The sequence below is a fragment of the Loxodonta africana genome, chromosome 23 (assembly GCF_030014295.1).
Source record: "Loxodonta africana isolate mLoxAfr1 chromosome 23, mLoxAfr1.hap2, whole genome shotgun sequence".
Taxonomy (NCBI): domain Eukaryota; kingdom Metazoa; phylum Chordata; class Mammalia; order Proboscidea; family Elephantidae; genus Loxodonta; species Loxodonta africana.
The window spans coordinates 704494-724864 of NC_087364.1; the positions used below are offsets into that span (position 1 = coordinate 704494).

General features: G+C 44.8%; 1 protein-coding gene and 1 long non-coding RNA gene across 5 annotated transcripts in view; one reads left to right on the forward strand and one right to left on the reverse strand.

The window, feature by feature from the left end:
- The window catches only part of MCF2L (MCF.2 cell line derived transforming sequence like), a 337829-nt gene that overhangs the window by 252657 nt on the left and 64801 nt on the right, over nucleotides 1-20371 (reverse strand). The window lies entirely within an intron of this gene.
- LOC135228554 (uncharacterized) lies at nucleotides 8721-11571 on the forward strand. 2 transcript variants are annotated; one of them, XR_010319081.1, is made up of 4 exons: nucleotides 8721-9158; nucleotides 9324-9553; nucleotides 10481-10530; nucleotides 11049-11571. It is a non-coding gene; the product is annotated as an uncharacterized LOC135228554 (long non-coding RNA). The 2 variants fall into 2 exon arrangements; XR_010319080.1 differs by having other exon boundaries at nucleotides 10481-11571.

Here is a 20371-nt window from a genome sequence, read left to right on the forward strand (position 1 = left end):
CCACGGCTGCATGTGCCACACCAGAGCAGATCGAGCCTCCAAGTCACGGGGGAAAACGCTTGTTCAAGTGCGTGCAGAGCCAGGGTTCATACTTCTAAATTAGTAACTATGTATCTTTTGTTTTTATTATAATAAAGCATTAATCTACAAAATGACTTTATTATTCAGCTTTATTAGTTTAGTCTCAATGATGTAAAATGTTTAATGGACTAGATTTTGAGAAGACTCTTCAGAAGCTATGTCACTTCTGTCACCTGGGAACAGATGTCCTGCTCAAGCACAGTCCAGAGAGTCATCTGGCAGAGACGTTGGGAGAGTTGGAGCCCAGCTGGTGCAGTGGTTAAGTGCTCAGCTGCTAACCTGAAGGTCAGCAGTTCGAATCCACCAGCGACCCCTTGGAAACCCTATGGGGCAGTTCTACTCTGTCCTATAGGGTCACTATGAGTCGGAATTATCTCGATGGCAGGAGGTATTATGAGATTTAGTCATTCCACTGAAGGGTGAAGAAGGTAGGGAGGAACAAAACAGAACTTTAAAATTTCTAGAATTTTGTAACTGCAAAGCCTAACCAGCCAGCTGGCCCTAACAACCGTGACCCAAAATATTATCAGTCTCTGAGCAGTTGCCACCTGAACTGCAGGCCTACACATAAAAGGATGTTAAAGTCCCCTGTGAACTCAAACCAGTAAGCAGCAGAGAAAGCCACTCTGGGAGGCTAATAATGGCCCCCAAAGGTGTTCACATCCTGATCCTTGGAGCTCATGAGTACGTTCCCCTAGGTGGCAGGCAGGATTTTGCAGATAGACCGTCCTGGGTTATCCAGGTGAACCCAACGACTGGCAAGGGTTCTTAGAAGAGAGAGTCAAGACCATCAAGAAGGAAATAGTGAGTAGGAGATGGGATAACAGAGCGAGGGGTGGAGCGATGTGAGGAGGGGCCCGCAGGCCAAGGAATGCAAGCAGCCTCCAGAAGCTGAAAAGACAAGGAGATGGATTTTCCTTTGAAACCTCCAGAAGGAATGTAACCCTGCCAACGTCGTGATTTTGGACTTCTGACTTCCGGAACTGTAAGAGAATAACTTTGTGTTGTTGTAAGCCACCGTTAGTGGTAATTTATTACAGCAGCCATGGGAAATGAATACAGCCATGGACACTAAAATCCGAAATTCCACAAAGCCGTGGCTCCCCCAACCCTGGGAGAAGAACCTCATTGCCCTAGCACAATGCATAGGTTCCAGATGAAGGAACTAAAATGACCAAGGAACAAGGAAGGCCGCCTGGAGGGCTGACGCAGTGAACATGAGGGCTTTCCACTCTGGTGTCTTTGTACAGGGTACATACATACACCTTTTACAAATCCCAAGGATTAGGGGGAAGAGCCCTTCTGAATACAGTACTTACAAAATGTGTTTGTCCCCCTGTTAGACAAAGCAGGCTAAAACGTTGAAATTGTTCATCTCCCAAGATGTAAATATTCATGAATAATGGATTATTCAGAAAATCTAGTGATGTCCACATGGCCATTCCCGGTATTTTCAAGTTGATTCTTTTAGGACTTGTTAGAAGTAGAGTGGTTTGACCCAGCATAGCAGGGGTTTCTTTTGAATAATACACACGCTCACATCAGGCTGATACAGCCCTCTCATCTCATCGTATGTGGGTGCAGTGTGTGAATTGTGATGAATTACTCACTTTTTAGATTTTGACGTCCTTCTTGCCAACAGACACTTGGCCTTTGTCTATGCTAGGGGAATGAAATATTCATTCCCACAGCAGTGAGAAAATACAATTAAGAAGACAGGCTTCCTGAAATATTGTAGAATGCCTTCAAAAGCAAAGCAATGGACAGTTTCCTTCATATTCTATTGTTCTGTGAACCTGCCTCTGAAAAGCCCAACAATTCTCCCCCCATGGGAAGACTAACCTATCTCATTGCATAAACAAAGGACAGTTTGTTCTCAAGAAGAAACAATCCACAGATGAGAGGAAGCCCTAAAACATGCATGGGTGTGCCAGGAGAACAGAGAGTGTAGACATGATCTCCTCACACTCACAAAGCTTGTTTTTAAACACAGGTTGTTATGATGTAACACAGTGTCCAAGAACTTCTCAAGGAGAGTCCCAGATGGTAGGATAGATACAGGACTGACCCAGCAGCTGCTCAGAGCACAGAAGGGGAAAGAAATACCATGGGCGGAGTTTTCTACATGGTTCTCCCGACATCAGAGCAAGAAGCAAGAATGTTAGGAAGATAGCTCCAGGAAAATTCACTGAATTCTTTCTAAAAGAGATATGGGGGCAGGGGGAGCATAAGGTTTGTCTTGAACCCATAGAGTAGATTAAAACAAGTCTTCCAAAATTAAACTGAAATTTTATTTTATAAAAAGTTCTAAGTTAACATTTATCAGTGATGCCCAAGAGGTAGGAATATAACTATAATTTATTTAGAATAAAACACTCACTGTGATTAAGAGAAGTTTCTCTAAGACGGCACAGCAGGCCATAATCACCTCTAATTTCTTGCTTATATCCCCATTCTTCACCTAAACCAAAACCAAACCAAACCATTTGCTGTCGAGTCGATTCTGACCCATAGCAGCCCTGCGGGACAGAGAAGAACTGCCCCGTAGGGTTTCCGAGGCTGTGATCTTTATGGATCCACATCTTTCTCCCACAGAGTGGCTGGTGGGTTTGAACCATCAACTTTTCAGTTAGCAGATGAGCGCTTTAACCACTGTACCACCAGGCTCCTCATACTTCACCTAGGGCCTTCTTAATTTCTGAGCAGAGAACCTTTTATCCGGCAGCCGCCACATTGAAGGCTTTTGTGTGATCCATCAAAACCGTGCTAATGGATGAGGTCTTGAAAGTTACCGTGAACTTCCAGGTGTCCCTTAGCAACAGGAAAGCAGAAAACCAGGGTCCCACCACACAGTGAGCTTTGGCAGGTGCCCCCTCATTTCACAAATCGTGAAAGTGCTGAGGTATGAGTGGGGCTGAGAAAGGGAAGGTGGGAAGTATTCTAGTCCTAAGGAACAGTACTGAGGCCCAGACCAGGGAGCAGCAGGTGGTCTCTACGGCTGGTGCTGGGCACGTGGATGGTAGACATGGGAGGCTCTGAATAACTACTTGTTGGTTAATGAGGCATCCCTGAAAGAGAACTGTATCAACAAACTGGTGTCTTAGAAAGATTGGTGCCTATGTGAGGTGCAAACTAGAGAAAGACTGATGAAGAACAAGCGAAGGGTTTGCACTCCCACGTATTGAGAGCTATTATGAAGCTGCAGAAATTACAATGGCATGGGATCAGCGCCAAGACGGCAAACAGAGCAAGGGAAAATGACAAAGATCCCCGAAACAGCCTTGTCTACCTGGAAACCGACACAGACAAGGCGGCCTGGCAGAGCAGAGGGGAGAAGAGTCAACAAACAACCGTGCACAGTGTTTGGTGGTTCACCCACTTAGCCCCCTCCCCACCTTTCTTCTTTCATCACACTGGCATTTTGAAGAGATCAGACCTGCAGTCTTAAAGATGCCACACGATCTGGGTTTGTCTGGCTGATTCTTCATCATTTAATTCAGGCTAAACATTGTACTATTCCTTCAATATTTTTGCAGTTTCAAAGTTTTCAAGATAAAAAGTTGGTGCGGCGGGGGGGGCTACAATGAGTGAAGCATTCTTAAGGGACACTCCATCACCAACACTCTCCTTGGTGCAGACGAGTGGGACCACGGCATGGGTGGGGGCGACGGCGTGGGGCAGGGGTGATGGCACAGAGAAAGTGCCAACATTGACAATCCCAGTTAAACAGATTGAGAAGAGCTGGACACTGAATGCGAAAAAATTTTAGAAATTTGCTTTCATTTTCCCTCTGGGTATATACAAAATTGATGGTAAAAATCTGCCAAAATAAGCCAATTAGAGCTTTTTAAGTATAAAATAAGTAATATAAAAAAAAAAACTGAATCCACTTTCTTTGAGCTGTTCAAAGCATTATCCTAAATGAAATGTATATTCCATAACTCCAAAAAATCGTAAACAAAAGCAAAGTTTCTACATTAGGATATACAAGGTGGGAGAATAAAAGAAAACTACAAGAATCTAAAATTAAGGGTAAATAAGCTATAAAAAAGACCATGAAAAAAAGACACTGTAATAAAAATGGACCTACAGAAATGCATATAATACTGAAACTGATATTGTACTTCATGGGTAAAAAGAAATTAAGCAACAGAATTAATGAAATAAGGCCTTGAAGCATGATAATTTAGCCAAGTCCACTTTTTTTAATCAAATTTAGTCAAGTCCATTTTTACGGTTAGAAAACATATTGGACCACAACTGGGAACCAAAGCACAGTCCTGCCCCGGCCAGCGCTGGGGCCAACACATTGCTCAGGATCTCTGGGCCTCAGCTCACTCATCTGCACAGCAAGATTAAACGAGGTCTTTAAGAGCCTGCGTTCTCATAGTTCTTTATGAAGCAGCTCTGAAAGTACAAAGCTCTCTCCAATTTGGAGACGTCATAACTGAACTGACTGATGAGTGAATAAAAATACTCCCTCCATTTCTGAAAATACTACATCCTCAAAAGGGAAAAGCACCAAGGACCCGCGGAAAATGCCCCCCATGAGGGCCACCGTCTTCTGACGACACTCCTGATAACGCAGCGCAGGCCGAGCTGGAGAAGACTGTGAACAGCAGGGGCCAGTGGGTGGACGGCCTTCCACTAGTGCAGTCCAGTGAGAACTCCCCAGGGCCGCGTTAGCAGATAATGCCCCATTTAGTCTTTGCTCTTTGCTTTACTTCTCCAGGAGCTAAGCCTATAAATAAGGCCTCAAACACAAGACCACAAAGCAATCAGTCCATAGAATATGAGAGGGAAAAAAATGGACAGGAGCCACTTTTCCTCAGCAGCAGCCACTGAGGTGAGGAGAAACACAAAAACATTTCTAGAACATGTCAAAAGGCCGACTGGGCTGTGAGGACAAGAGGACAGGTCCACTTGGAAACTGATGAAATCCTGAGATGCTGCTGCTGCTGTTAGCTGCCATGGAGTGAGTCCGACTCCTACCGACCCCGAGTGCACAGAAGAACTGCTCCAAAGGTCAAGGCTGTGACCTTTTGGAAGCAGATCTCCAGGCCTTCCTTCTAAGGTGCCTCTGGGTGGGCCTGAACCGCCAGTCTTTCCGTCAGAGGTCTAGCACGTAACTATTTGCACCACCCAGGGACTCTGAGATGCGATATGAATATAATATAAAATTTGATAGCATCACAGACAAACTCAGTATTAAGGAAAGCCTCATGGTATATCCTGTTTTAAAGGGAACATGCCCTTGGTAAGTTGAATAAGGAAGCGTGAGATTTTAGACAAAATGTGCCTGGCATTCCAAGGGGCCTTGTCTTAATGCAGACGGCTGTAGGCACGGCCTGGGCTGTGACACAGTTGAACCAATCTTCACCTGGAGACTGCCTGTCTTCATTCCAACATTCTGTAGAAGCCACCCAACAAAAATACGAGGGCAGTGAACATCAAAATTCAGGTCTCCATCAGGCTGCCTTCCCTGACCAGACACAGAGCCCCGAACAGGGGAAGCGTATTACCCATGTCTTAAGAAAATTGCCTTCCAAAGCCCCAGCCCCTTATTATCATGCAGGCCAAATGCATGTAAACAATTTCATTTGATTTTACAAATATATAATGTGTTCTATTACACCAGCAACTGACGTCTTTTTTTTTTTTTTAAAGTGGTTACAGAATGTGTTTACAGCCTAACCCTGTGCAGTAGCATTTTCATGGGCCTTTTCAGGCCATACATCTTGATGTCTGGCTCAAAAAACATGGTCCGTTGTATGAAGCAAGCACAGGCTGAAAACACCGTATTCCTTAAAAGAGAAAACACTTAAGGTTAACTTGTACTTTGACTTATAAATTATTCTTCTAATAATTTATTTGACTTGTAAGCTCAGCTTTTCAAACACAGAACTGTGCCTCATCTTATCAAAGAGCGCTTATATCCCAAGCACCCCTGGACAGTACAGTTATCCGGGGTCTGGAGCTCCAGGTACGAGACACACAAGCACGGCTCAAACGACACAGCTTGGATAACTTGCCCTGTGAGTCTGCTGTTTCAGGTCTTTGTTAATCAATCCTCGTGGGAAAAGGGAAAAATAAATCAATACTCCGTGCTGTCTGGACTTTACTCCCACATTTCAAATACTTTCTAAGAAGCCAAGTGAAAACGAGAGAGGAAAATACTGTTGGCCTTAATGGGATCAGGTGTTTATTCCTACGGGGCTAAATGCAACTTCTAAACTCAATTCTGGCAACTCGTGTTGATTTTTTTTTTTCCTCCAGACTTTTGGAGATTTCCTAAATATAAATGTTTTAGAAGCTCACACATTCAGAATACAGGTGTGTACGTGGCTGCACTCCACCAGCAGATGAGGCATCAATCCTGAGCTTTCAGGCTGATGGTCACGACACAAAGGTCACAACAAAATTCCAAACACTTGAAAGTGCTCTTTTTGGCGACGGGAACACCCTTCCAGTTGACTTTGCCTTACAGTGTAGTGTTTAGAGTTTAGGCCAAACACTAAACCACCGCCTGGTTTCACATTCCAGCTTAGCAACTTACTAGGTGGGTGACCTTGAGAAAGTTGTTTAATCGTCTTCTGCCTCGGCTGCCCCGTCTCTAAAACGGGGGTCACAGAGCACGAGCCTCACTGAGTTGTTCTGAGGATTGAACACACAGAAACAGAACAGTGCCTGGCACACGGCGAGCATCCAACGAATGTTAACCAATATTACTGACCAGATGCAGAGAATCAGAACATTAAAGCTAGAATGGGTCATTGAAATAATTCAGACCCAATCAGAACTATTAACAATTTCCTGTGTTTCAAAGTCCGTCTGTAATTTTCCACAGCGGTCTGCGAGCCCTGGTGCTCTGACCCTAACCCCTGACCCATGAGACAGAGGGGAGATTTGAGGCTGGCCATTCTTGCTCTGATGCACAGTTATTCACTCAGCACAGATGTGATGCCCTACTATGTGTCAGGCACTACATGCTGGCGACACAGCACTGAGCCAGACAGACAAAAATCCTTGCCTTCACGACGCTTTCTTTCTAACAAATGCCAGCTTCTCTCACATCCTTTCCAGAGCGCCCCACTGGCTGCTCCAACCCCTCATTCCCTTTCAGAGCCTCTCCTTCCACCTCAGACATGACAGCTTTTACCTGAGCCTCTGAGTCTCCTGAGAGGGCCACCTCTGTGACCCAGACTCTGGTCATATCACCTTCAGTTGGCCACTGACTTACTGAGCTCTGAAGGCACAAAAGCATTCGTATAAAAAAATGACACATCTCCCACTAATCTGCGATTGCTGGCTTCTACCGTGGCCTGGACACCTGCCTGCAGCGTCTGGACTGGTGACCACACACCATGAATGCCTGGCCCCCCGAGACAGCTGAGCACACCATTGCTTTGGAGCCAGGCCTGGGGCAGGGGAGGCTCCCTCAGGTGCCACAGACACTGGACCTGCAGAGCAGGTTAGGACAGGAAGATCTACTACACCTGAGCTCTGAACAGTCCATGACTGCCTTTCTCTTTAGGTAGCAAACCAATAAACTTGAGCACCTGCTGTTTGCACCATGTGCGAACTCCTACAAAGAGTACAAGCAGCACAGAAGCCCTGGAGCAGCGGTTCTCACTCTGGGCACTAGAATCACCTGAGGGTCTGACAAGGTACCAACGATGCCCAGGCACCCTGCCTCCTCCACTTAAATCAGAATCTCTGAGGGCGGGACCCGGGAGCTTCACCCAAAAGAGCTCATTCTCAAGGGAGAGAGTGTGTCAAGGGGGAGAATCTTAGATCAAGGAAAATAAATTCTTCAGAGTGGATTATCCTCTGTTTGATCTCCTGTGGATGCGTGACTAAGCCCCAGGGGTAATGAAATACCGTAAAGAGGAGCAAAAAAAAAAAATAGCAACCTCACTAAAAAAAATCTTAGTAACTGACGTTGAGAGCATTGACACCGTTAGTACAGGGGTGCTAAGGGCACAGCCCGCCCACCCCCGGGACTTCTGGAAGCAGCAGCCTTGGCCATTTTCCTGCCTCTGGAAAACCTCAGCTGGAGCAAGAGAGAGAAACTGAGCAACAAAGACAGAGAGGAAAAGCCAGGGCATCATGCCCCGCCCAGAAGGAGATGGGGGAGAGAGGGAGAAGAAGACTCCTGGGACACAGCTGAAAAAAAATATTCTTTTACTGTTACTATCTGTGTGGCCTGGAAAAACAGATGTTACAGTAAAATAAACTATGACCCCTGGTTGTCAGGAGATCACTATCTCACCAGGTGATAAGAAAAATTCATAAGAAGTTCAATGATGACACCAGACTTAGTGACTCACTTACACTTAGAAATGCCACGTGACCCACAAGATTGTCAAAATAATAATAATGTTGAGAGAATAAGCAGTAATTCAACACTGAGCACATCAGGGAAGGATGCTCAGGGCAGACACTGCTCTTATACAGGGAAACCCACCACATGAAAACCCAAGCCAGACACACACGGTTGGCCTGGAAGAGAGCAGCAAGAGTTGAAGCACCAACATCACAGCATCCGAGCTCGGGGCTCTGCTGCTTCTCTCTGTCCTCATCTCTCCTGTGTGCCTCCCAGCCACCCCCAGCTCTGTTCAAGGCGTGTGATCAGGCATGCGGGCACGATGTGGGTCGTCTGTGCTCAGTTCCTGGCTCTACTGTTTTCCAACTGGAAGTCCTTGGGCAAGAGACGTCCATAAAACAGGGAACACATCAAAACCTGCCTTGAGGGTGGCTGTGAGCTCAGATGAGCCAGAAGAAGGAAGAACGTGTTATACTGGACTAACCAGAGCCCCCACAGTTGAAATCGGCAGGTGGGTCTTCCCACTCCTATTTTCTACCAGTGAACATTGTTTATGCCTCTGTACAGGTAAGATGGAGTGCCTGGGTGGCATAAAATGTTAATGTGCTCAGCTAACTGAAAGGCACCTTGGAAAAAATGCCTGGCAACCTACTTCCAAAAAGCCAGCCACTGAAAACCCTGCAGAGCACTGGTCTGCTCTGACACACGAGGGCGTCCTGAGGTGGAATCGACTTGACACCCGGTGATGGTGGTAAGTCACTGGTGAAGCAGAGAGAGGGAGGCACTTCTCTTTAAGCTTCCACGGCACCTTTTACAGGCTTGTGGCTCCATATATCTGTTAGACTGATACTGAGAGAGGAGTGAACACACTGCATCGATTGAGCTTAAATAATCACCTCTCGGCCTCTCCTGGCAGCTGCTCTCTGGTGCTCCCCCGGGGGCCACTTTCATCACGGCGAGCTCTCTGAGTAAGAGCAAGAAGGGAGGTGATCCCATCCACTGTCAGTCTTATGGAACCTGGAGGAGGCGGAAACTAAGGCTAATACTTCATGTGGATTTCAGCTGTCCGATGACGGATCCCTTCACCACATTCCCACAGACAGTCAAAGCCGGAAATTTCCTTTCAGTTCACCAAAAATGTATCATGTAAGTACTCGTTCCAAAACAGGGCACTCAGCAAGGTGAAGCAGTATATTTACCCCTTGAAGTAAACAGAAATAATTTCACCCCTCGTTGAGGACAGTGGAGCCCCAGAGGACCCGTCTACGTTCTACAGGACAGATGGTCACTTAGTAGACAGCAGCCACTCCTAACCCATACCATTTAAACCTCCTATGTATCAACTGGAAACCCTGGCGGCATGGTAGTTAAGTGCTACAGCTGCTAACCAAGAGCTCGGCAGTTCAAATCCGCCAGGCACTCCTTGGAAACTCTACGGGGCAGTTCTACTCTGTCGTATAGGGTCGCTATGAGTCAGAATAGACTTGTCAGCAATGGCTTTGGTTTGGTTTATGTATCGATTGGAGCCCTGGTGGCTCAGTGATTAAAGAGTTCAGATGCTAACCAAAAAGTTGCTTGTTCAAATCCACCAGCCACTCTGCGGGAGAAAGATGTGGCAGTCTGCTTCCTTAAAGAGCCTAAGAAACCCTATAGCGCAGCAGTTCTACTCTGTCCTCTAGGGTCGCTATGAATTTGGTTTTGGTAGGTATCAATTGCTCTTCGTAGTAACAAAATCTCTTTTCAAAACCAGGCGTGGAACTGTCTCCTGCCCCATTAATTAACACACTGAGTTCCTCCAAATAGCTGGGGAAGTTGATACTTAAGTGGGAAGGAAACTGAAAACAATAAAGAACGCTGATTGGAATGATAAAACCACATTTTCGGGAGCCCGAGCACGTTACCTCAGTTCTGACGCAGGTTACCATCTATGTTCCCATCCCCGTGACTTCTTAGTCCAGAAGAGTAAATACTGAAAACAGGCCCATCTGTAACTAGGAAGCTGATGTTTATTACTGTGTTTAGAAATTTAATAGGGGTAATAAGCTTCATTTTTACTTTACCTTTTCTTTTCAGATTCTCCCCACAAAATATACCCCAAACAATCCACAAAATATCAAAAAAAGGTAAGAGGTGGGTTAAGTTATTCAGATTCTACAAAACTTGGGGTTTTCACTTAGCCAAGAGTTTCAGCTGCCTGGTACGTGAGTGACAAGTTATTGGAGGGGGGGAGATTTATCCCCTTTTCTACTTCAGAGGGATGTAGTTAGCAGTGAAAAGATAATCGGTAAGGACGGAATCACTTTGGGATCTCCAGAAAGAGAGACTACAGAAACCTGAGGGGAGACGCAGGCCCAATTCCCGGCCAACGCACCTCCCGTGCAGACGCCACCCATCGGTCAGTGGGGGCTTGCGCATTGCTGTGATGCTGTCACGGATTGAACTGTGTCCCCCAAAATACGTATCAACTGGGTTAGGCCATGATTCCCCGTACTGTGTGGTTGTCCTCCATTTTGTGACTGTAATTTTATGTTAAAGAGGATTAGGGTAGGATTATAACACCCTTACTAAGGTCACATCTCTGATGCAATGTAAAGGGAATTTCCCTGGAGTGTGGCCTATACCACCTTTTATTTTACACGAGATGAAAGGAATGCAAGCAGAGAGTGGGGACCTCATTCCACCAAGAAAGAAGCACCGGGAGCTGAGATTGTCCTTTGGACCCAGGGTTTCTGTGCAGAGAAGCTCCTAGTCCAGGGGAAGACTGACAAGAAGGACCTTCCTCTAGAGCTGACACAGAGAGAAATCCTTCCCCTGGAGCTGATGCCCTGAATTTGGACTTCCAGCCTACTAGACTGTGAGAAAATAAACTTCTCTTTGTTAAAGCCACCGACTTGTGCTGTTTGTTATAGAAGCACTAGATGACTAAGACAGACGCTGAACAGGTTTCGACGGAGCTTCCAAACTAAGACTAGGAAGCCTGGTGGTCCACTTCTGAGGGTCAGCCAGTGAAACCCCTATGGGTCACAACAGTCCGATCCTGCTGTGCATGGGGTCGCCACGAGTCAGGGGCTGACGTGATAGTGGGTCACAACAGTCCCATCCTGCTGTGCATGGGGTCGCCACGAGTCAGGGGCTGACGTGATAGTGGGTCACAACAGTCCGATCCTGTTGTGCATGGGGTCGCCACGAGTCAGGGGCTGACGTGATAGTGGGTCACAACAGTCCCATCCTGTTGTGCACGGGGTCGCCACGAGTCAGGGGCTGACGTGATAGTGGGTCACAACAGTCCGATCCTGTTGTGCATGGGGTCGCCACGAGTCAGGGGCTGACGTGATAGTGGGTCACAACAGTCCCATCCTGTTGTGCATGGGGTCGCCACGAGTCAGGGGCTGACGTGATAGTGGGTCACAACAGTCCGATCCTGCTGTGCATGGGGTCGCCACGAGTCAGGGGCTGACGTGATAGTGGGTCACAACAGTCCGATCCTGTTGTGCATGGGGTCGCCACGAGTCAGGGGCTGACGTGATAGTGGGTCACAACAGTCCGATCCTGTTGTGCATGGGGTCGCCACGAGTCAGGGGCTGACGTGATAGTGGGTCACAACAGTCCCATCCTGCTGTGCATGGGGTCGCCACGAGTCAGGGGCTGACGTGATAGTGGGTCACAACAGTCCGATCCTGCTGTGCATGGGGTCGCCACGAGTCAGGGGCTGACGTGATAGTGGGTCACAACAGTCCGATCCTGTTGTGCATGGGGTCGCCACGAGTCAGGGGCTGACGTGATAGTGGGTCACAACAGTCCGATCCTGTTGTGCATGGGGTCGCCACGAGTCAGGGGCTGACGTGATAGTGGGTCACAACAGTCCGATCCTGTTGTGCATGGGGTCGCCACGAGTCAGGGGCTGACGTGATAGTGGGTCACAACAGTCCGATCCTGTTGTGCATGGGGTCGCCACGAGTCAGGGGCTGACGTGATAGTGGGTCACAACAGTCCCATCCTGCTGTGCATGGGGTCGCCACGAGTCAGGGGCTGACGTGATAGTGGGTCACAACAGTCCCATCCTGCTGTGCATGGGGTCGCCACGAGTCAGGGGCTGACGCGATAGTGGGTCACAACAGTCCGATCCTGTTGTGCATGGGGTCGCCACGAGTCAGGGGCTGACGTGATAGTGGGTCACAACAGTCCGATCCTGCTGTGCATGGGGTCGCCACGAGTCAGGGGCTGACGTGATAGTGGGTCACAACAGTCCCATCCTGTTGTGCATGGGGTCGCCACGAGTCAGGGGCTGACGTGATAGTGGGTCACAACAGTCCCATCCTGTTGTGCATGGGGTCGCCACGAGTCAGGGGCTGACGTGATAGTGGGTCACAACAGTCCGATCCCGTTGTGCATGGGGTCGCCACGAGTCAGGGGCTGACGTGATAGTGGGTCACAACAGTCCCATCCTGTTGTGCATGGGGTCGCCATGAGTCAGGGGCTGACCTGACGGCAGCCAACAACACGTGTAACAAGAATTGTCCAGACCAACGCCTGTGCTCTGACCTCTCTGCCCGCCACAGGGAAGTAAACTGAGGTCAGGTGTTTTTTCTCAGCACCTTCACTTGAAGCTCCTACTTGAGGTCATAAAAAGGACAGAGGAAGCCCGCTGCACCCCACTGCCTTCAGTCGTCATGGCATCAGTCTGCCTTCTCTCTGTATATTTAAACACACCTGATTTAAGTTTAGAAATGGCATTTATTCAAGCCTTAACTTAGAGGCAGTATTTTCATAAGGACAACAGGAAGGTCACTGAGATTGAGTTAATCTACCCTGACAGCCATTTAAACTGTAGCAAGTATTTATTTTAAGCCCGGCAAGGTGGTAGCCACCTAAAGGGAAAACGCGTTTAATTTCTTCTTCCCCCTTCAGATAAAATTCTGTGCGTTGGTGAAATTGTTCTCGACAATGCCGTCTAATGCAACACTTGCCTGTGGATTTGTGGGCAGTGAGGGAATAGGGCTGTGGATTAATTTTTGTGTGTGAGATAATCGTAGATACACAAGCGGCTGTGAAAACTAACGTACCCTTTCCCCTCCATGGTAGTAACTTGTGAAACCAGAGGAGAGTATCACAACCAGGACAGCGACATGGGTAGCCCAGGTACAGAACATCCCTTCACAGGGATCCACTTACAGCCACACTCACTTCCCTCCCACCCCTTCTTTAAACCCTAGCAACCGCTCATCTGTTCTCTGCTGCTCAAAAATGTTACATAAATGAAGCCATACAGTATGTAACTTTTGGGGACTGACTTTTTTATTCAGTATCATTCCCTGGAGACTCATTCAGGTTGTGCGTATCAATAGTTTGTTCCTTCTCATTGCGGAGTGGTATTCCCTGGTCAGGACATACCATAGTTCACCTAACCAGTCATCTACTAAAGGATACCAGGGTTGTTTCCATTTTTGTCTGTTACGAATAAAGCTGCTATAAACACCCGTGTGGATCAATCTGTGTGAACATAAGTTTTCAGTTCTCTCTCTGGGACAAATGCCCAGGAGGACAATGGTTGGCTCATCAGCTAGTTGCGTGTTTAGTTTAAGAAACTGTCCAACTGTTTTCCAGTGTGGCTGTACCGTTTTGCAGCCAGCAGTGTATGAATGTCATGGATTATGCCCTCCCCTCAAAATACATCACTTTGGCTGGGCCATGATTCCCGGTATTGTGTCATCTTCCTCTATGTTGTAAATCCTGCCTCTGTGCCTCTGTCCTACAGGGTCGCTATGAGTCGGAATCGACAGCACTGGGTTTGGTTTTTTTGGTTTATGATGTTAATGAGGAGGATGGGTGGCAGTTGTATTAGTGAGTGCCGGGAGCAGAGCGCACCCTTTGAACCTAAGGTTCCTGTGCTGAGACGCTTCCGGAACAAGGGAAGACTGATGCACCACAAAGACCTTCCTCTGGGGCCGACAGAGAGAAACCCTTCCCCTGGAGCTGACTCCCTGAATTTGGACTTGTAGCCTACTGGACTGTGAGCAAATAAATTTCTCTTTGTTAAAGCCACCCACTTGTGGTATTTCTGATATAGCAGCACTAGATGACTAAGACAAGTGAGCTCATTTTTCCACATTCCCACAAGCATTTAGTATTGTCACTATTCTTTATTTCAGCTATTCCGACAGGTGGGTAGTGATACCTCATTGTAGTTTTATTTTGCATTTACCTAATGGCTAGTGGGAAACCCTGGAGGGGCATAGCGGTTAAGAGCTATAGCTGCTAACCAAAAGGTCGGCAGTTCAAAACCACCAGGTGCTCCCTGGAAACTCTATGGGGTAGCTCTGCTCTGTCCTATAGGGTCACTATGAGTTGGAATCCACTCAGCTGCAACGGGTTTGGTTTTTTGTTTTTCTTTTAATGGCTAGTGATGTTGAACATCTTTTCATGTGGTTATTAGCCATCTGTATGTTTTCTTTACGTCTCTTGCCCACTTTCCAATTGGTTTGGATACTGTTGAGTTTTGAGAGTTTTTAGTCCTTTGTCACATATGTGGTATGCAAATATTTTCTCCAAGTCTGTAGCTTATCTTTTCATCCTCTTAGAAGGGTCTTTCAGAGAGCGTAAGTTTTTAATTTTGACAAAACCTCAATTTATCCGTTTTTCCTAGTACGCACTTGGTTTTTGGTATGAGTCTAAGAATTCTTTGCCCCTTAGTCCTAAATATAGTTTACTATTTTGTTTTTTTGAGAGTTTTATAGTTTTACATTTTATATTTAAATTCATGATCCATTTTGAGTTCATTTTTGCATAAAGTTTGAGACTTAGGTCATAGGTCTTGTTTGCGCTTATGACTTCTGGTTGCTCTTGCACTATTATAAACACTATCTTTCCTCCATGGAATTGCTTTTGCACCTTTGTGGAAAATCAGCTGGACATGTTTGCATGGGTCTATTTCCAGGTCTTGATTCTATTCTATTCTGTTGACCTATGTCTACTCCTTCACCAATAAAACTGTCTCGATTAATATAGCAATGTAAACAGTCTTCTGATTAGGCAGACTATTCCTCCTGCTTTCTTCTTTTTTAAGATTGTTCTAGCTATTCTAGTTCCTTTGACTTCCCATATAAATTTTAGAATAATCTTGCTTATATGTACAAAAAATATTGCTGGGATTTTGATAGGAGTTGCATTAAATCTGTATATCAATTTGGGGAGAATTGGCATATTTACTGTGTTGAGCCTTCCACTCCAAGAACACAGTATGTCTCTCCATTTAACTTAGATTTTCTTTAATTTCTTTCACTAGCATTTTGTAGTTTTACTAGATTTATACCTAAGTATTTAACATTTTGACTGATTGTAAATGGTATTACACTTTAAATTTTTGTGTCTATATATTCATTGATGTACAAAGTTTTCGGTTTTTACAGACCCGTGGGATTTTGTAAGTAGATAACAATGTCATCTGCAAGCAGAGACAGGTTTAATCCTTCCTTCCCAATGTATGGAAACCCTGGTTGCATAGTGGTAAAGTGCTACGGCTGCTAACCAGAGGGTCAGCAGTTCAAATCCGCCAGGTGCTCCTTGGAAACGCTATGGGGCAGTTCTACTCTGTCCTTTAGGGTCGCTATGAGTCGGAATCGACTTGACGGCATTGGGTTTGGTTTTTGGTTTTGGTTCCAATGTATATGCCCTTTATTTTCCTTTCTGGCCTTATTGCACTAGTTAGACCTCCCAGTACTGTGCTGTATAGAGGTGAGGAGAGCAGACAGTCCTACCATGTCTCCAATCAGGCAGGAAGCATCCGGTCTTTCACTGCTGAGAACAGTGTTAGTCGTACGTGTTTTCTGTAGATGCGCTTTACCAAGCTAAGAAGTTCCCCTCTATTCCTATTTCTCTAAGTTTTTTTTTTTTCTAATCATGAATGGGTATTGAACTTTGTGAAACATCTTTCTGCATCAGTTGAAATGATCATGTGATTTTTCTTCTTTACTCCGTTAATATGGTGGATTGTACTGACCGATTTTCAAATATTGAATTAGCCTTGCGTTGCTGGTATAAATTTCCCTTGGTCCTGGCATATAATTCTTCCTATATTCTGCTGGATCCTATTTGCTAATATTTTGCTAAGGGTTTCTGTCTCTGTGTTCATGACGAATGTTGGTCAGTAGTTTACTTCGTTTCTCTCCGTCTTATTTTGGTATCAGTGTAAGGCTGGCTTCTTAAAGCGAACTGGGAAGTGCAGCCTCCCCTTCTGTTTTCTGGAAGAGATTTCATAGAATTGATACTTCCCTTTAAATATTTGATAGACTTCTTCAGTGAAACCATTTGGACCTCAGATTTCATTTTGGGGCACTTTAAAATTATGAATTCAATGTTCTTAATAACTCCAGGGCCATTCAAATTATCTATTTCATATCAGGTGAGTTGTGGTAGTTGTCTTTCAAGAAAGTGGTCCATATCGTCTAAACTGTCAAATTTATGTGTACAGAGTTGTTTGTAGTATTCCCTCCTTATCCCCTTTTGATGTCTAAAAGGTCTGTAGAGATATTGTCTGTTCCAGTCCTGATACTGGTAGTTGGTATCTTTATTCTTTTCTTTCTCAGTCTTACTAGAGGTTTGTCAATTTTATTGATCTTTTTAAAAAACCAGGTTGCTCTTTTATCAGTTTTCTCTATAGTTTTTATACTTATAAATGCATTGATTTCTTCTCTTATCTTTATTGTTTTCTTCCTTCTTGCCTTAGGTTTATTTTGGCCTTCTCTTTCTAGTTTCTTGATGTGTGAGCTGAATTGTTGACTTGAGACTTTTCTTATTTTCTAAAGTATGCATTTAGTGCTATAAATTTCTCAGCACGGCTTTAGCTCTGTACCACACATTTTTCTTTTTTATTGTACTTTAACTGAAAGTTTACAGTTCTAGTTTCTCATACAAAAATTTATACACACATTGTTATGTGACCTTAGCTGCTCCCCCTACAATGTGACAGTGCACTCTTCCTCTCCACCCTGTATTTCCCGTGTCCATTCAACCAGCTCCTGTCCCTTTCTGCCTCCTCATCTCACCTCCAGACCAGAGCTGCCCATTTAGTCTTGTGTATCTTCTTGAACTAAGAAGCACACTTTTCATGAGTATCATTTATGTCTTATACCCACCCAGTGCCCTCGAGTCAATTCCGACTCATAGTGACCCTATAGGACGGAGTAGAACTGCCCCATAGAGTTTCCAACGAGTGCCTGGTGGATTCGAACTGCTGACCCTTTGGTTAGCAGCCGTAGCACTTAACCACTACGCCACCAGGGTTTCCTTATGTCTTATAGTTCAGTCTAATCTTTGTCTGAAGAGTTGGCTTTGGGAATAGTTTCAGTTCTGGGCTAATAGAGAGTCTAGGGGCCATGTCTTCTGGTGTTTCTCTAGTCTCAGTCAGACCATTAAGTCTGCTCTTTTTATTAGAATTTGAGTTCTACACCCTACTTTTCTCCTGCTCCATAAGGGACTCTCTGCTGTGCTCTCTGTCAGGGCAGTCATTGGTGGTAGCCGGGCACCATCTAGTTCTTCTGTGTACCATGCATTTTGATGTTGTATTTTTAAAATATTTTATTCAGTTCAATTGTTTTTATTTTTCTTGAGACTTCCACTTGACCAATGGATTGAGGAGTGTGTTGTTTAGTTTCCAACTGTTTATTTTTCTGTTATCTTCTGGTGCTTAAATTCTGATTTAATTCCACTATGATCACAGAACGCACTGTATGTTTTCAGTTCTTTCGAATTTGTTGAGGTTTGTTTTACGGCCCTGGGTATGGTCTATCTTGGTACATATGTTCCACAAGCACTTGAAAAGAATGTGTATTCTGTTACTGGTTGGAATGTTTTAGGAATGTTGATTAGATCTTGTTGGCTGATGGTATTATTGCATTCTTCTCTATCTTTGATGATTTTCTGCTCAGCTCTGTCAGTTGTTGAAAGTGAGATGTTGAAGACTCAAGCTATAAATTGTGGATTTGTCTATTTCTCCTTTCAGGGTTCCCCCCCGCCCCCCCCCCCCGCCTCCGCTTTATATATTTTGCAGCTCTGGTGTTTGCTAGATACACATTTAGAACGGCTATGTCTTCTTGGTAGATTGACCCCTTAATTATTGTGATATTCTTCTGTGTCCTTGGAATTTTCTTTGCTCTACAGCCTACTTCACCTGATATTAATATGGATACCTCTGCTTCCTTTTGATTAATGTTTATCTCTTTCCATCATTTTACTTTCAACCTACCTATTTCATTATATTTGAAGTGAGTTTTGTGTAGGCAGCATATACTTGGGTCCTGTTCTTAATCCACTCTGCCAATCTCTGTCCTCTAACTGGTTTATTTAAGCCATTTACAGATAATGTAATTACTGATATGCTGGCACTCAAGTACACCCTTTTATTTTTTGTTTCTGTTTGTTCTCTCAGGTTTTCGTTTCTCTGTCTTCCTGTGGCTTACTTTAACTTTTTTTTTGGTGGGGGGGATTTCATTTTGATTCATCCATAAGAGTTTTTGAGTGTATCTTTGTATAGTTTTTTAGTACTTGCTCTAGGTTTTATATATACATACTCTTCAGAGTCTACTGGTGTCTTTGTTTTACCAGTTAGAGTGAAGTGCAGAAAAGTATCTCCCTTCCCACCCTCTTACCTTTCCCCATTTATAAAATGTTTATCTTAAATATTTCCTTTATATACATTAGAACCACATCAAACAATGTTATAATTTTTGCATCAACCATCAAAAATAATTTTAAAAACTCAAGAGGAGAAGGAAAGCTTCTTGTATTTATCCCTATTTTTGCTTTACCATGTTCTTGCCTCCTTCTTGATGTTCCATTTCTTCTCTGTTTAGAGAACTTCTTTTAGCTGTTGTTTTAGGGCAGCTCTGCGGGTAACAAATTCTCTTAGCTCTCTTCCGTCTGAGAAGGCCTTGGTTCCCCTTCATTCCTAAAGGACGTTTTCCCTGGACATAGGATTCTGAGAAAGACGTCCTGGTTGCACAGTGCTTAGCGCTCTGCTGCAAACTGGTAGGTTGGTGGTTCAAGCCCACCAGCCACTCCACGGGAGAAAGACGTGGCAGTCTGCTTCCATGAGGACTTACAGCCTTGGAAACCCTAATGGGACAGCTCTACCCTGTCCCATGGAGTAACTATGAATCAGAGTTCAACTTGACGGCAATGGGTTTTGATTTTGGTACAGGATTCTGGGTTGACAGTTCTTTTCTTTTAGCACTTGAAAAATGTGCCACTTCCTTCTGGTCTCCACGGTATCTGATGAGAAGTCTGCTTCTTTGGTTTACCTTGTTTGGGTTCTCCCAAGTTCTTAAATATTTAGGTTTATGACTCTTGTTAAAGTTAAAGTATTTCTTTGAATACTTTTTCCGCCCTACCCCCATCTGCTCTTTTTCTGAGAACCCAACGACACAAACGTTAGATCTCTTTCATAGTCCCACAGGTCTCTGAGGCTCTGTTCATTTCTTTCCAGCCTATTTTCTCTCTGTTGTTTACATTCAATCATATCTTCTGTTCTGTCTTCTAGTTTACTGCTTCTTTCCTCTCTCCCTTCCATTCTGCTGTTGAGCCCACCAATTTAGTTTTTATTTCAATCGTTGCATTTTTCAGTTCTAATATTTCCATTTGTTTCTTCTTTATATGTTCCATTTCTTTTGTAAGACCTTCCTATTTTTCATTTTTTAAAGCATATTGGTAATTGCTCAACAAAGTATTTTTAGAATGGCTGCTTTAAAACCTCTGTCATTTGACTTTGGCGTTGATTCACTCACTGTCTTTGTTCATTCAGTTTGAGATCTTCCTGGTGCTTGAAATGATGAGTGATTTTCAAATGAAACTTGGACTTTTGTATTGTTATGGACTCTGGATCTTATTTAAATCTTTAGTTTTGGCTTGCTTCCTCTTCCGACAGCACTCCAGCAGGGAGGGAGTGGAGGGACCCTACCTCTTCACTGCTAG